Source organism: Erpetoichthys calabaricus, chromosome 12 (assembly GCF_900747795.2).
Source record: "Erpetoichthys calabaricus chromosome 12, fErpCal1.3, whole genome shotgun sequence".
Classification (NCBI taxonomy): Eukaryota; Metazoa; Chordata; class Cladistia; order Polypteriformes; family Polypteridae; genus Erpetoichthys; species Erpetoichthys calabaricus.
Genome location: NC_041405.2, coordinates 107,683,950 through 107,702,524, shown reverse-complemented (window position 1 = coordinate 107,702,524; position 18,575 = coordinate 107,683,950).

Here is an 18,575-nt window from a genome sequence, read left to right as displayed (position 1 = left end):
ATATTCTATATGGTGTTCCACAAGGCTCTATCTTGGGTCCACTTCTATTTCCAATCTACATGCTTCCATTAGGTCAGATTATCTCAAGGCATAACGTGAGCTACCACAGCTATGAAGACGACACACAACTGTATTTATCAATAGTGCCTGATGACCCTGACTCTCTTGGTTCACTGACAAAATGTCTTACTTGTGTTTCTGAATGGAAACTAAATAAGGAGAAAACAGAAATTTTAGTGATTGGCAAAAATGGGTGTAATGAGGATATTAGAAATAAACTTGATCCATTAGGCTTAAAAGTCAAGACAGAGGTAAATAATTTAGGGATAATTATTGACTTGGACCTAAATTTTAAATCACATATTAATCACATTACTAGGACAGCATTTTTCACTCAAGAAATATAGAAAAAGTTAGATCTCTTATACCTTTGCAAGTTGAGAAATTACTGTAATGCACTCCTCTCAGGACTACCCAGAAAAAACATCAATTGACTGCAACTCGTGCAGAATGCAGCTGCCAAAATCTTAACTAGGAAAAGAAAATCTGAGCACATCTCTCCAGTTCTGATGTCACTACATTGGTTACCTATGCAATTTAGAATTGACTTTAAAATACTGCTTATGGTTTATAAAGTTTTAAATAATATCGCTCCATCCTATATTTCAGAATGCTTTTCATCTTACACTCCAAATCATAACCTTAGATCTTCAAATAAGTGTCTGCTTATAATTCCAAGAGCTTAACGTAAAAGACGTGGTGAGGCAGCCTTCTGCTGTTATGCACCTAAAATCTGGAATAGCTTACCAAGAGAAATTCGTCAGGCTAATACAGTGGAACACTTCAAAATACTGCTAAAAACTCATTATTTTAACATGGGATTCTCATAGCTTCATTTTAGTTTAACTCTGATTTTCTGTATATGCATTTAATTATAATTATCATTCATAGTATCTCAGAAATCTGTACTAACCCCTACTTTCTCTGCTGTTCTTTTTCTTGTTTTCTGTGGTGGCAATCTGCGCCACCACCACCTGATCAAAGCACCGTGATGTTCCTACACTGATGGATTGAAGGCCAGAGGTCCACATGACCATCATCATCAAATTCTTCCATGTGAAGCCTGAAAACCATGAGGACTGATTGAGATCATTTATGTTAGGTAGAATGCCTAGAGGGGGCTGGGCAGTCTCATGGCCTTGGAACCCCTGCAGATTTTGTTTTTTTTCTCCAGCCGTCAGGAGTTTTTTGTTTTTTCTGTCCTCCCTGGCCATTGGACCTTACTTTAATTAGTATTGCCTAGTTTTGTTTTTATATTTTGTCTTTTCTTCTCTTTACTCATCATTTATATGTAAATGTGCTATATAGATAAATATTGTTGTTACTGATGTTGTTGTTAGGGTGTCCAATTTCTTCTTCTTTCCAAAAAGCAAGTTTGAACAATAAACTCTAGCATGATAATGCCGGTTCAGATTTTTTTTAGTTTGATGTCAACATTTTCATATTCTGAAAGTCAAGAGAGAATGTCCAGGCAAATACAAGAACAATCAGATTATTATATGGTGCCTTCAAGTGGATTCACTGTAATGAAGTGACTACATACTGTAAAGGAGAGAGATGACCAGCAGTCAACAACAACATGACCCAGAATATAACTAAGAGAAAAGAACTCATTGTGGAAAGAGCTGAACGAGTCACATCTTAGTCAGCATTGATGAAGCAACATTGGAAAGTGGCAGTTCTTTTGTTTTCTTTAGTTTACAAATTCCCAAATGACCAGGAATTAGTGAAAAACATGTATGGGAAAATACAGGGCAAATAAGTGGACAGAGCATATTAAAATCACTTTTCCACTTTAATAAACCATCAGCTTTTATACTTCCTGGTACCATCTATAAAAGCTTTATCATTTTAGTTTATTCCAGTGTCATTAGTCTGGACAGTGTAAGCCAGTGCTGGTCAAAACATTAGATGACATAGGTGGTTCCCTAGGGTGCCATCTTCTGAGGGTGAAAAATTAGCAAGCCAATTTCACTTTGTCTGCCCTACCAAACTAAAATCCAATACTCATATTTGCATAGAAAACATTAGTCATTATAGTTTATCTGAGTAAACTTTCTTGTGAAAATAAGGTTAATTTTATTTATTTTTTTATTTTACTTTTGTGCTGCACCTGGGATAAGAACAAACGTAACTTTTGTTGAGAATAGCTAGAATTTCATGGTTAGTTACTTGATACTAACTGCAACAGCTGAATGGAGTGCAGTATGTGTAAAAATTAAACATTTCCCTGTGCCCAAAATCATCACAGTGTCAGAAGCAGAGCACGATATTTTCACTTCCAAAACATAAACCAAATTTCCCCTAGTGAGGCAGAAAGGCAATTTTTGCCAGAATTGCTTACAAGTGTGGACTCATTTGATCTGGTTTTAAGAAGTGACAAGTGTTGAACCTTTGCTGAGTAAATACTCAGATACTTCAAATGCCAACCACTGGGATTATCCCTTCTGAAATCTGCATTCTTTCAAGTGGGAATACATGGACATGATTCAGATTGGTCTAAAATATTATCAGATTTATTAAAAGCTTGTACAACTGGCTCTCACTTTACCCTTTGGAACTGCAACGTCAGAAAGACGATGCCAGTGGTGAACCTTTCCTAGAGGTCCACATGGACTTCAACCAGAGTGACAATAAGCTGAGTGACAATAATCAGAAAGAATGCCAGCCAAACTGAAAATCCTTGTTAAAAAGTTTATATGGCTTAAGATAAATCTTTACTTAATTTACCTACTTTATTATTTTAAAGTTTAAACTTAATCCTCATGCCTCACTTTTAAAATCACATGGAACACTGCAGCTCACAATGCAACATAACAAAATAGTGGTGCCCATAAAGGACTAATAAATGTGGTGTAATGATACCACCAAAATAACAGTAAAAAAATGCCTACAAAATTTAATAAGTGATTTTGCACAAAACAAAAGAAAAATATATTAATAAATGAAATATGTGAGTCTGACAAACTGAATATCTATTTCTGTGCAAGTCACTTTTTAAACACTCGCAGAAAATGTTTAGAGCTGTGGGTATGTATAAAAATATCCATTGCTTAGTTTAATGGAATTGATTTTCAAGCAACATAATCAAAATGTTAAAAATTATAAACGGAATTAGTACAGTGGATCCCTACTGTTACTTTAAAACAAATCCTTCAACGAGAACACAGAGACACAGAGACATGGTTGAAAACTTGTTAAGGGCAGACTTCAAACAAGCTTTAGGAAGTTTTTCTTCATGTAAAGAACCATAGACAACTAATGTGATGGAGTGGAGGACTTGAGGTGAATATGATGGATGAGCTTATTGGGCTGATGACTATGACAAGGAATATCATGAAGTGAATGTATTCTGTGCGGCCATCGCTGCCTGCGCCTCCTCTTAATGTAGAGGAAGTCAGTTTAAGAAGAGCGTAGCGATTAACAACTGGATTGGGGAACACTTAACACAAAGCATTTAATGTGCTACATTAACTTATGATGGGGTTTGAGAAAATCTAGTAAATTAAATATTGATTTTAGGATGAAGTTTAGTTTATGACATTCTACATTAATTACAAAATAAACTATGAGAATAAAGCGGAAATGTCGACTTTAATCTCAACATATAGTTTTTTTTTTTTTCTTCACCGTGGCCCTAATACGATTACGTAGGGCTACACGGAAAATAAATAAAATAATAAATAAATAATAAAAAGTTGCATATATAGCTTAGCTTGAAGCAAGGTCTATATTAATGAAGTTTGCCTTAATGATGGTTCAGTTGGTAAAGATGTCATCACCAAGTTGCACTTGTTTTATTTTATTTTAATTTGGTGAATACTATGTAATGCACCTGGGCTTTGAAGTCTTGGAAGTAATAATTACTGGAAGTTGCACTATTATTTATTGTATTGTTATTATTTATTAGTTTAAATATTATGCAGTTTAATGATGGTAAAGTTGTTAAAAAAGTCACTTTAACGTGTCAGTGGACAGAAATTGTTAACATTAACAAAGTGTAGTTGGTTTACAAAAAATATTTACTATTTATTCCTTTTCTAAGACATGTTCAGTGCAATACAACTTTTGACAAGCACCTCTGGATATTTTACTAAGTCTAAATGCCTCTTTGGATGGTTGAAATTATGTTGTCAACATTTTAGTTTAAGTTGTTTGCGAACTTTGTTCAATAAAAAGGCTCTATATTTTGACTGCATCTGTCATGCAATGTGATTCCTTCTCTTCCTTAGTGCCACCCCCTTGAAAGCTATCACTTTATGGGGTCTTGCAAACCTGTATTAATACTTGTGTGCACATTAAAATGTTTTTTTGTATAATGTACAATTCTCATGACAGTGGAATAGGTTATTCTTAGCCAGTAATTGCAGTGGAAAATGTGGTTAACATCCAGTCATTCATGGGAAAAAAATACCGTCCAATACCGTGAAACCGGTATAATTTTGAAAAATGCTGTGATATAGAATTTTGGTCATACCGCCCAGCACTAATACAAGCTATAAAGACCTTGACATGGACACAAATTGATGAATATCAACAAGCCTGATCTGCAATTGAAATAAAATCTTGCAGTATTTCTTTATATTCCCTTCACCGTACCCCCTTCATTCTCTCAGAATATGGAACAAATCTATGAAGCACTTTAAGACAGAGGAGCTTTTATCTGTTGCACCTCTACATGACGACCACCTTTTTCCACCCTCTCAATCATATTCAGTATTTAATGTTTGGAAAATGTCCAGAATTAAAACACTCGGAGACTTGTACATAAATAATGTTTTCACATCCTACAAACAATTATGCTTCAAATTTAACTTCAACACAATTCTTCCAGTGATTTCAGGCTTGAAACTTTGCTAAACAAAATCTGCCCAATTTTCCTCACCTTCCACCTGCTATTCCAGAAGAAATATTGATCAATCTTGAAGACTCAGATAGCATCTCTACAATTTATAAAAATATTTTAAAGTTGCTTCCTTTCAAAGACCCCAGGGTACATTGGGGAAAGAATCAATCACTTAATATTTCAGAGAAGGAGTGGAAGGCAGCCATGCATAGAATTCACTCTAGCTCAATATGTGTTAAGCTTTAAATCATTCAACTTTAAATCTTTTATCAAGCACATTTATCTCGTTTAAAACTGTCAAAAATGTTTCCAGGGCAATATTCAACTTGTGAACATTGCAATCTAGCTCCAGCCCTACTGAGCCACATGTTTTGGGAGTACACGAAATTAACATTTTGGACAAAAATCTATGCATGCCTATCAGACTGCCTTGGCGTCACAATCCCTCCTAATCCATTAACTGCTGTGTTTGGTGTACTCCCTGATGGGCTTACAGTGCAGATGTACAAACAAACTGTAATTGCCTTTACTACACTACTAGCATGTAGAGTTATGTTGCTCAACTGGAAAAATCCCACCCAACCACTTTTAAGTCAGTGGGTATCTGATGTTCTATACTACTTGAAATTGGAAAAAGTCTAATTCTCACTTAGAGGATCTGTACAAAACTTCTTTTGGCAGGATCCAATCAATAACATTTTACAACAAGTTTTCATAAGGATACTCTTCCTTTCTTGCTGCTTTTAAAGAGTGCCTTTGGTTGTTGATTCTCCTCTCTTTCTCTTGGGTGGGGGTTTGAATTTTGCTTTGTTAAGTTTGACTTGATTGTATGGACTGTTATCTGCTTCTAATTAAAACCAATAAAAAAAATTTAAAAATCAAAATTCTTTCCTCTGTCATTTATTATTCATACTACTTGAACATTAAGCAAAAACTTCAAGTTTATTCTCATGTGTACGTAATAGATAACATGTCTAGTAGAAAGGAACTGTTACTTTTACTGTATATATTTGCAAATTGTTTTATGCATAAAAGTAAAGAGCCATTGAGGAATAATGGGGAAGACAATTATTGGAAACTTCTGACCCTTTAATGTGAGACTTCCTACCTCGTGCAACGTATATTAAATAATAACAGTGCTTGCAGTTGAACCGAATTACTGGTGAGACACTGTTTATGGTGATATACCATAGTAATATTCAATTGAAGAATGATGGGGAGGGAAGAAACAAAGGAAAAAGCAAGTGTATGTTCAAAACACTAGAGCAACCTAGACAAGAACAGGCCATTCAGCCCAACAAAGCTCGCCAGTCCTATCCACTTAATTCTTCCAAAATAACATCATGTCTAGTTTTGAAAGTCTCCACAGTACAGTTAAACTGTCTACCACACTACCTGGTAGCTTATTCCAAGTGTCTATGGTTCTCTGTGTAAAGACAGACTTCCTAAAGTCTGTGTGAAATTTACCCTTAACAAGTTTCCAACTGTGTCCCAGTGTTCTTGTTGAACTCATTTTAAAACAACAGTCTCGATCCACTGTACTAATTACCTTCATAATTTTAAACACTTCAATCATGTCTCCTCTTAATCTTCTTTTGCTTAAACTTAAAAGACTCAGCTGTTTTAATCTTTCCTCATAAAACATCCCCTATAGCACTGGAATCAGCCTAGCCGCTCTTCTATGGACTTTTTCTAGTGTTGCTATGTCCTTTTGGTGATTTTGGAGACCAACACAGCACACAGTACTCCAGATGAGGCCTCACCAGTGCATTATAAAGCGAGAGCATAACCTCCCTGCACACTGTACTATATAACCTAACATTTTGTTAGGCTTCTTAATGGCTTCTGAACACTGTCAGGCAATGGCTAGTGTTGAATCCACTACAACTCCTAAATTCGTCTCATAAGTTGTACTATACTTTCAATTTTCAGACCTCCTATTGTGTATTCAAACCTAACATTCTTCCTTCATACATGTAATACTTTACTTTTTTGTCCAAGCCTGTATATTGTCTAAGTCACTTTGTAGTGATTCAATGGATTCTCGATTATCTTCCAATCCACCAACGCTTGGTATCATCTACAAACCTAACCAGCTTGTTACTTGTATTCCTCTCCAAATCGTTTATATATATTAAAAATAGCAGCGGTCCTACTACTGACCCCTATGGAACACCAATCTTAACATCAGCCAATTCTCATAGGGTTCCTCACATCATAACCCTCTGCTCCCTGTGTCTGAGCACTCACTTCTTTTAGTTTGATAACTAACCATGGTGTTCATAACTCTTGAAAATTGTCAGCATTATATCAGTGTGAATGTTTATTGAAGGTTTAATTCCATGTACATTTTTGAAACTTCAGTCATATTTTAGTAAGCTGTTCTATTAAAAATTAATTAAAAAGCAAAGTAAAACCTAACAGAGAAAAGTGTGAAGAACAAAGATAAATGTTCATTGTGATTTGCAGATTAATTTGATGAGCTTTTGCTGGTTCTTGGGAACCATAGCACTACATTATATTCGAAGGGTCCACAAATGGCATCCAGGATTAATGTACAGTGCCATGCAAAACAGCAGCAAACCAATATCACCATGTCATCATCCAAGTGTAATACAAAAATGTACACAGCTATAGAAAAAAGCACTGCTCTTTGCAGTGTCCTCACAAAAGGTTAGTCCATCATGGCTTATTTTGAAGGAAATGAATAAAATGGTTGGATGGATTACAGTCAGTGATGACTAACGATTAACACTCTATGTGTCAGGAAATTCCAAATTTGCCAGAAAAAAAAAAGCCGCATTGGCTCCTGGCTCTTCTAAACGCCCACAGATTACCTAGCTGAGGGGCCTATAAAGACTTCACAGAATTTTTCATTCTTGGAAAGCCTGCTAAGGCAAGCCAGTATTGAAACAATAGCTGTAAGCATTTCCTATGAAATAAAGGCATCATACCAAACATAGTTACTAAAGCCACTCCTGCTTCTTTAATCATGACTAGGCAATTGCAATTTACATAATTACATAAATTTCCATCCATCCATTTTCCAACCCGCTGAATCCGAACACGGGGTCACGGGGGTCTGCTGGAGCCAATCCCAGCCAACACAGGGCACAAGGCAGGAACCAATCCCGGGCAGGCTGCCAACCCACCGCAGTTACATAAATTTGCCTGCATGAATAGCCAACTGTCATTATTTTGTTCATCCAATCTAACAAGGGAAAGTATAGTAGAAATCTGCCAAAGACAGATGTTTCAGTTCTTAAACTTAAATTTGTTTGATTAATGCTGACAAGACATTCCAAAGTGGTCCTGCATTTCAGAAGTTACACATGCATGAGCTGCTTTGCAGTACACGGTATATTATTAATCAAAGTGAACCACAGACTTATTAGGGAATTGACAGAACAGCCCATATTAGATTCCCCATACTTGATACATAAACAATGAAGATCCTAAAGGTATGGCTGCCTTGGGGAGAGCAACGATGATAAGAAAAATAGATGAGACTTAAAGTAGGCACTCGAGAAATTGTTTATAAACAAGCAAAATCCACAAAAGGATAGAAAACCTCCAGAATATCTGAGCATATACTGTGAGGTTTCTAAACTCTTTTGGGCCAAACCAAAAGAGCTATGTTGGCTCGGCCCACCCTGGTCGCTAACCCAGAAATGCAGATCGTCATAAACTAAGATGAGTCGAGCAAATGAGGTCACATACAGTCACCAAGGGGTTGGTAAAAAGTGAATCAGTGCTTTCATTTAAAACAACAAACAAACCAAATGTCAAAAAGTGCTGTGCATTAATAAATAATCCATAAAATCCAAAGGGTGAAAACCAATTCTAAAATCCAGATAAAGCAGTTAAAACAATATCAGCAGTAAGTTCCTCCTCAATTATCTCCCTGTGCTTCCGTCACCACACATTTCCCCTTGGGATTAATAAAGTATCTATCTATCTATCTATCTATCTATCTATCTATCTATCTATCTATCTATCTATCTATCTATCTATCTATCTATCTATCTATCTATCTATCTATCTATCTATCTATCTATCTATCTATCTATCTATCTATCTATCTATCTATCTATCTATCTATCTATCTATCTCACCCCAGCAAGGCTTCCAGAGACACTGACAGCTACGACCACATCAGGCCCCTGTCATCCCATACGCCATCTTGACACCACCTGGATGCCTGGGAGGTTCGTTTGCCAGCCCAGCTCCAACATTGATCAATGGGGACACCCTACGTATTGCAGGAAAAGACATGGAGCCAGGCTCATATGGCCTCTCAGTGGTGACTGACAGAGATAGCTGGGAGATAGAGATGACGTGACCAAGTTCATATGGGGTCTTGTGTCTGCTGGCTGACAGACTGAGAGAATGAGAGCAGAGGAGATGAGAGGTTCACTAGTGGATTTTTAACTTTTTCATCAGTCAGTCATTGCCTAACCTGCTTAGGCCTGAACAGGGTTGCAGGTGTCTTTTGGAGCCTATCCCAGCTAGCATAGGGCACAAGGCAGGAACAAACCCAGGACAGGGCGCCAGTCCATCACAGGATGAACATACATAGCCCCACAAACTACACACAAGGTCCAGTTTAGTATTTCCAATCCACTTAAACTGCACATCTTTGGACTGCGGGAGGAAACTCACACATGTAAACTCCACGTAGGGAGGACCATGAAAGCAAACCCTGGTCTCCTTACTGCGAAGCAGCAGTGCCATCATGACACCCTTTTAAACTTTGTGTTCTGTTTATTGGATTAACTCCACTTCAATGTTCTTATAAATTTGGTTATTGTAGATCATTTCTTTATTGAAGACATTTTAAATGGATGTAGTTGAAAGCTTTTTTGTAATAAAGAGAAACGTGTAAACATATGCATTTGCGCTTGATTTGCACCTTAAACATTTTGTTGTATCCACTCTTGCCCTTGCCCATCCTTATTTAATAACTACGAGATGCTCCGGACGAGATGGTGCCGATGGCTGCGGGCATCCAAAAAAGAAAATGGCAGAAATTAATTTAAATAATTCAAAATAGCTGAACCTTTTGGATCTGGATAAGTCTCAGAATGACTGAAGACATAAAACTGAGAATTTTAGCTACAAAATATAGAATGCAATATTTGAGGGGATTTGCAACTCCTTGGCTATCATAATAAACACAGTGGGAAAGGTTAAAGTTTTGTCTAAAAAAGGAGAATGACTTTCTTTTCTTCATAATTCATGATGTGACACCAAATTCACTAAGTACTAAGCCTACTAATGTTATGTAAAAAACCTTGAAAGGTTCTTGTGATACCAAACTGGTAGTAGAATTCAAAGCTGCTTTGAGTTAATAAACAGCAGCCATTGGTACCAATGGTGCAAACGCAGCTAACGATAATGCAGCTGCTGTTCACATTCATTTGTTGTGACGTATTAACCACAACCATAACAACATACCAGCTTATTCTAGGCCTGCAAAAGAGTGCCAAGAAGTAATAATCATTTTCAAGAACCTTGGGATTATTATTTAGAAATGCTGCCATTGCAGTATTTGGTGTGCAAAATTATTGGTGATCACAAGTTAAGCAACATGAATCACTGGTTCACTAGTTGTTGAACTCATTTTGTAGTCTACTAAAACAACACGCCTTTCTAATTTAACAATCATTCATATTGTACCACATTTTTGATAAGATAGAAAAATATAAGGCCGCAGGATGTTCTCAGTCATTCGGGTTAAGAGATATGTTTGTTTTCCAGTATCTTCCTTGGCAACCGCCAAACATATCCTTGACATGAAGGTTTCCAAAGATGCTTATCATCTTACACTGTCACTACCTCTTTGTTGTAGTATCTCTTCTTATCGCAAGATATTATAGAGTGTTACTGCCACATAGAAGATCATCAGGAGTTATTAAAGATTTCCTCCACCCTGTACAGACCCTTTTTTTCTGCTTTCAAATTGTGGCCAGTGGTACAGGACCACTAGTGCTTGTGTCATTAGATCCAGGGACAGTTGTCATCCACGGGTCATACAGCTACTCAACAACTGCTCAGTCTAGTACTTCTGTGTGAGTTTCTTGTAAACATTATCTGCTTCTGCATTTAGCATCTGATGTCCTATTCATTGTCTTTTTTTTCTTTTGCCTATTTTGTAATACTGACACTAATCTGTGGGAGAAATGTCAGGTAGACTGTCAATGTACTATGCACACATGAAAGTAAATTTGCACTTGAACCTGAACTTCCTTATAGTATTACAGATGTTCCACATTTCTCAATATTTTTTCTTTTCGTTTCCCTATTTATGTATTTATTTATTTAAAGGGCTTCTGTAAAAAGCCAAATTTCCCCCTGGGACAAGTAAAGTTCTATCTTGTATCTGTTTTGTCACGTGTGCTCTACTTAAGGGCTCTAGTGAGGTTGGCACTGTTATGCAAAGCTCTTTGTCTTCCTCCCTCTACAGACACCGCTAACTCCGCCCTCTCGGACCCGCCCATTCCTGCCTGGACTGGATACACCACCATTTGAAGCCAGTTAACTTGTTGCCTTCTGTATGAAAAGACATTCTTGTGGTTTTTTTTTTCTTGTGCTTAGCTTTCAATAAATGATAAGGGGTTCACCAGGGAGCTCCAAACCTTTTCCCAGCTTCTTTCTGATTTGTTACATTTGTGACTCAAGTAATACATAAATTAATTCTGGTGGTCATTAGATTAAAAAAACAATCTCGCTGACCTGCCACTTCATATGGTTCCTTTCAGAGCTCACGTCATTAATATAGCAATTGGAAAAATAAATAAAAGAAACTGCAAAGTTGCTAATCCCATTCAGAAAAAGAGTATTTCCATTTCGTTATTAGGCTATCACATTTATTTACAGTGGGGTGATCCGGTGGTTCAGGATTTATCACGAATACCTCATGGCACCAGGAGTCTGTTTTTTGCCTGTTGAGGTGTACAGTATGTGTGTCCTCTCTTCATCTTTGAGGGTTTTTTTTCCAATATTCCACTTGCCTTCTATTTCGAAAAGATTCACAGGGTAGTTTATCTGGCATCCGTTAACTGGCCTTGTGACAGAATACTGTGTCTTCCACTGTTGGTTCCTGTCTTGAAAAAGTAGCTAGAGAAAATGAACTGATGGGCATTATTGAAAAAATCACAAATGTATAATGATATCTTGGTACTTTTGCAGTTAAAGGACTGGTAGAGTAAATCAGTGTTTGCGACCCGAGTTTTCATAACAGTTTTAATCGTGCCCCCCCTAACTTTTTTTGAAAGGAGCCCACTAATACCAATTTGTTCTTTTATAATTAATGATATATCATAGATGCATATTTTATTATACCCACTTAGCTTTTTATCAACATTTATCTAACTATTTTTATTTTTCTAGTATCAGAATGTAGTTTAAGTTAATTTGTTTTGGTTTCAATAGATGTATTTTTCATATTTTCGATTCTTGTTTTTTCTTTTTTTCACATCTTCGTGACCCCCTTTTTGTTACTTTGCGCCCCCCCTAGGGGGTCCGCCCCACAGATTGAGAACCACTGGAGTAAATGATGGGTATGAAGTTACAGTGAGTCGGAGTGGAAGCAGAACATGCAGTCTTTTGGGCTTATAGGTGAGACCACAAAAAGGAGGAATGACAATTCCAGTTATATCAGGAGAAGCCATCCTCTTCTCATTGCAGGAAGGCACTGCAGCACCAGGCATTGGGAGCAAGACAGTAATAGACCCTCGTCCAGCCAACAACAACACTTGTGATTTGGATAATGGCGATAGCCACAGCTGTGAAAAGCAAAAACGTTGCACTTAATTGTCTAAAACTATGGGCTTCAGATGTTCTGAATGAATCTGTTGTGTAATCTATTATTCTAATAATATTTTTCTAGTAATCTATTTTTATGAATAGACTAGCTGTACTACCTGTCTAAGATGGGTTACAATCTAAGAAATCAATGTAGACCTCAGTGTTAACATTTTCAGAGCACCATGCCATACATATGTCTTAGTTATATTCCATTTAATATTGGCAAAAGCAGTATTCATGTTTGTAGTGTGCCATCTGTTGGAATGATAAATGCAATACATTTTATTACTAAAATGTTTGTGATGTGCCTTCTTTAGGAAAGACAAAGACACAGCAACCAGATGTGCACACAGACAGACAAACACTTAACCTTTTATTAAGTTGATCTCGATATAAGTCCTATTCTTAAATAATACAACGAGTAATACCATTTATTTATTTTAAAAGCTCATTGAACATCTAAACTCTTCATATTTCCTCAAATGCCCCTACTGGTTCAGTTATTTACACACACATAGACAATCACACAGGCTAAGCTCAGGACCCCAAGGAACGTGGTAGAAAAATCTGAGTATCCTCAGAAAACGTCATGCAGACATGAAGAGCACCTGAATACCCCATAGGTCAGGGGTCTCCAACTCTGGTCTTGGAGAACTACTCTGGCTGCAGATTTTCATTGAAAACCTTTTCCTAATTAGTGAGCAGATTTTGTCACTAATTAACTCTTTTAATTTAATTTTAATTGACTTGCTATTTAAGACTCAGGCCCCTTAATTGCTTCTTTTTTCCTTGATTAGGAGCCAAACAATAATAAGACACAAAATGAGGCAACACGTGACTAGTCACATATGACCAGCAACCTTTGTTTATCTGAAAATAGCAAAAGGTGAAGGTCTCGGTAATGTTGATCTGCTCAGGTCCACAAAACATTTTGACAATGTTCTTACAAAAAACAAAATTAAGAGTTTTAAAAATGTTTGCTGTGGAAGAATGAGAGCACTCACAAGCCATAGAATTTAAATAATTATTCAACAACAACAATTGGCTTCTATTTAGGGAACTGGTTGAAGTTTGAGGCCCTCAGCTGGTCCTCTTTTAGCTCGCTTCTCATTCTAGCTTGGGTGCCGTTTAAGGAAAAAATGAAGCAACTGAGTGGACTGAATCTTAAAAAACAAGTCAATTACAATTAAGAGAAAAGGGGCTAATTAGCAGCAAAAGTAGGGTTAGAATGAAAACCTGCTCCAGGACCAGAGTTGGAGACCCCTGCTTGAAGAGGCAATTCCCGTGCTGGGATGTGGTTAATTTAATATTGGAAAAATTAAAAGTGCGTAAACATATATCTCATCAGTTTCTAACACTTTCTACTTTTTCACTAATGCAGTCCTTGTTTTACCTGTTTCCTTATCTCCATGTATGCATACAAAAATATCATCCGGTGCCAGGCCTGTCTGCCCAATCAAGGAAGGTTGAACTGACTTCCAACTGACTTGTTGAGTATTATTAATGCTTGATTTAAGTGGTGTAATGTGTAACAAAACTTGAATATGCTCATATAAGATATCCTTTTCTCATAGAGTGGATTTTTATGTGCAAACAAATAGGCTGTCACTGCCCCCTTGTGGTATATAGTGATACAACTCTAAATCATGAAATCAACTGAGTTAAGTTTACACTTCTTTTCTTAACCATTGTTATTATTGATCATTAAGATAACTGCATACAAACTTCAATACAAAACATCAGAAGGAAACACACAACAAAAGAAACTTCACCTAGTTTTTATATGCATGCTGTTAGAGTGAAAGGAACAGAAAATCAAAACTCCAGAAAGTAAGTAAGCTTCTAGTGCTTTAGCTTATACCAGGGATGGGCAATGTCAGTTACAGGTTTTCATCCCAACCTAATTGCTTAATTAGAAACTAGTCCTTGCCAACCTCAGACCTTATTTAATTTTATGGCTTGATAGTCTGCAATGTAAGGTTCTCATGTTGTATTTTTTTTTCCCTTTCCAATGACATCATCCAAATGATTTGAACCCTAAAACAGATACTTTTCAGGCTGTCATGTTTTTGTATTAAGTGTTTTATTAAATCAAACCGTGCATGATGACACACACAGATGTAAATGGAAACAAACTGGATGGAGAACTGCTGTCTGTTTTGTCATTTATGTCTTATTGCTAACAAGGAGCCATTAAAAGAGTGAATGCTGCTGTTTAAGATTGAAATAAGCATTTAAGGGTGGGGAACTTTAACTAAAAAGACTACTGAAATGAAGCATCAAAATGTCACTTAAGCAATAAGTGCTTCATCGGCAATAACTGAGTTCTCATTGAGAAACTGGGTTGGAACAAAAACCTGCAGCCACTGCGGCTCTCCAGGACCGACATTGCCCACCCCTGGCTTATACAATTTACAGTTCATTGAGAAGCGCTCATATGGAGGTTACAATTTGTCTTTGACCCTGAAGTCGTCTGCTTTGAAGACTGCTGTCCTCCACATAAATGTCACCTGGCACCGAAGTTGTGATTCTTTAATTTGTCTTTAATATTAGGCAGTGATGAGTTATGCTTGCCACTCATATCAGCTTCCATTTAAGTTCATTATCATGGAGACAGAAATAAAAAAATATTAAAGAACCGTGCCTAGCCCTACTGAAATGTTCAAATGAGAATGTATTAATGTAGAGTGAAATGGGCAAGTAAAACATTTCACTCTCTAAGAAAACCTGTATTTTCCAAAACTGAAAATGATTGCAGTCTTGAAAGTGCCCACTCTTTGAGATTGCTAGGAATGAAGTCTGTGAGGTCTTGTTTGCTTCAAAACCCTTTCTCCTCTCTCCTCAAAAGTAGTGTGTGTGCCACATGTTTGAGGAGCCACCACAGAAGGAGACCAGTCAGTACAAACACAATGGTCGTATTTAAATTATTGCCCCCACAACACTCATCAATAGCTATTGTTGGCGTTACATCAGCTCATACTCATATCAACAAGGTAAGCCTTGACTAAGAAATAGTTCTCATTTGAATGTCTACTGACTTCTTAGATATATTGGTATCCTGAGCAATTGAAGCAGATATATTGTTGAAAAATGGGAAGTCATTAGGGCTTCTGATCTTGTGCTCATTCAACAGCAGAACATCAAAGACTTGATGTAAACGTGTGGGGCAAACTGCCCATCATTTCTTACAAGTGGTAAATCCGAGACTACAAACACCATGATGTTACTGGCAGTGTGGATGGTGAGAAATGGCAATCTAAAAAGTCGTTAATTGTCTCTTTACTGTGCACCTAAGCTCCTTGATGGCTGAATATATTAACTACTGAACTTTCTTTGAGAGCCTTGCATATCACCCGTAGATCAGTCCGTATCAAATGAGCTATACACTGTGCAGCCTTTACTGACAGGCTGTTGTTTGCAGGGACATTTCCTCACCACACATGGCCATCACATACTGGGAATGACTATGTGCCTCTGAGCCTTTCTTTGGCCAGAAATGTGCCCAGACCTTTCTCCAGTGGAGTATGTCTTGAAGATTCTGGCATGCCAATGATAGTGTGCTTAACTTTTTCTGCTTGACGGAGCAGATGCACAAAGCTAACGTTCGTAGTAGGTCAGTAAAATATTTTTTTATCTAGTGACCCCTGAACTGCAATACTGACAGATGCAATCATCTCAAGTTATACTAAAAACATATGGACAACAACTGTATTGCAGTCAATGTTACAGATGACATCCTGTTTAGCAAAACATCTAACAATGACAGCATTCTGAATAGCATTCAGAGTGAAGAAGTTGGAATGCCCTGAATAACCTAACAAAGACAAAAAGACAATGTGACAACTCCATGCAAATAGCAATTAGGTTGCTTATTGGGGTATTAGATCTAGAAATCACCACACACAGTAAGCCAAATAAGCAAATATTCCATTAACAAGCATCTTTTAAAAATCTGGAGAAATGAGTAACACCCACATGGCTCTGTATAAAAAATTATAAAAGTTCCAATGCTGTGGAGAATGATTCCTTCCAAAACATCCTTCTTCACATACGCTATTTATTTTTGATAACAACAGTTTCATTCTTAAATAGTAAAAGTCAAAGGCATTGATCCAAAAGACTGAGGTGAAAGGGTGTGCTGCTTCATATTCTGCCAAAAACATGGTAGAATGAGCCTGTGTTAGAAAACAGCAACTTCACTATCCTGTGAGTATACATGAAAGCTGGAAAGAGAACTCCTACTGAGTGCACATTAGCCAGGGAGCACAAATATGGCCACCCGCAGTGAAGTGCATCTAAAGGATTTTTTATTATTCTTCCATTTATGAAGGTTACTTTGAAGAATCTTCCCGTTTACAATTTTTAATCAAGTAGGCCATTTGTTTGTTTTAATCATAGGCAATCTGTTTAAGTGCTGATCACAGATATAATGAAGAGTTTGTAACCATCTCTGCTGTATTGATCACCTACGGGCTCTCTCTTACTTTGATTCTCACGTTGCTGACTTTGTAATTTTTTAGTAGATCGTCTTCAGATTTCTCCTCCTGCCCTGTTTCTCCTTCTGAACTCATTTGATCAAGTGCCTCCTTTTTAGACTCCTGCAGCTGCCAGCATCACCCCCACTCATCTCATTTCTCGATTGTTTCTTCATCTGTTTTTGCTAATTTCTCTCACCTTATCTGAATTTCAGTCCTTCCTAATTTAGTTTCAGCATTTGCCAGAACTCCAAGTACCTGGGGTTTCATATGAAAAACAACCTGGACTGGTGTAACAACACAGTGCAAATGTACAAGAAGGGCCAGAGTAGACTGTACTTGTTAAAGAGACTCATGTCTTTTGATGTGTGCAGCAAGCTGCTGGAAATGTTAAACCAGTCCATTGTATCCAGTGTGGTGCTTTATGTTGCAGTCGCCTCTGGAAGCAACCTGAGCTCAAAAGAAGCACATTGCCTGAACAAACTTACTGTATAAGGATAGTCTGCTCCATCATAGGGCAAACCCTGGACACACCGGAAGCTGGAAAAGAGGATAATGGCAAAACTGGATGCCATCATGAAAAATCCTCTCAATCCCCTTCAGGAGGTGCTCTCTTGGAGCAATTTTAGCCACAGGCTTATTCCACCACAGTGTGCTAAGAAGCACCTCGGGGGGGTCTTTTCTGCTATCAGGCAATTCAATGCTTCCTCCCGATGTCCCAGACTAAATTCTTATGTGGTTTCATTTGCTATTTATGAACAATATACATTTATTATTCATTAATTTATCCATCAATTGATTGGCTGTATTATTTGTCTTGTGAGAACATATCCTTTTTAAGGTTCTACTGCAGTATGCATCTGAATTTATTCTTGGCATTAATAAAGTATATCAGAATTAATCTTGTGTAAAAGTTTTATATTAGTCTAACTTTTATTGCCACTTTATTCTCTTATATTATTATAAACCTGACATATTGCTCATACAAGGATCAGCACAAAGCTTTCTTTCAAAATTTGGGAAGAATTCATTATCACTGTTCTAAAATAGCCTGCTGGTTCTTTTGCCTGTCTTGTTTTGTATTAGGTGTACAGTATATGGTTTTTTGAACTGGGTAGGACTGGGGTGTTCAGTGTTGAATATTGTGAATGGGCAAAGGAGCAGGGGAGTCCTTGAGAATCATTGGGATGCCAATCAGGTTAATGACGAAGTCCAAAAGGCAGAACTTAAACAGGTGCTCGAAGGGCGCGATGAAAGAAATAAGGTGAGTCAGTTGCCCGATAAGCCAATGGGGCTTCTCAGTAGGATGATCTCTATCAAGAGGGTCAAGATCGGGGATGTCCAACATAGAGAGTGTCCTGTTCCAAACCGACACAGCTTCTTCT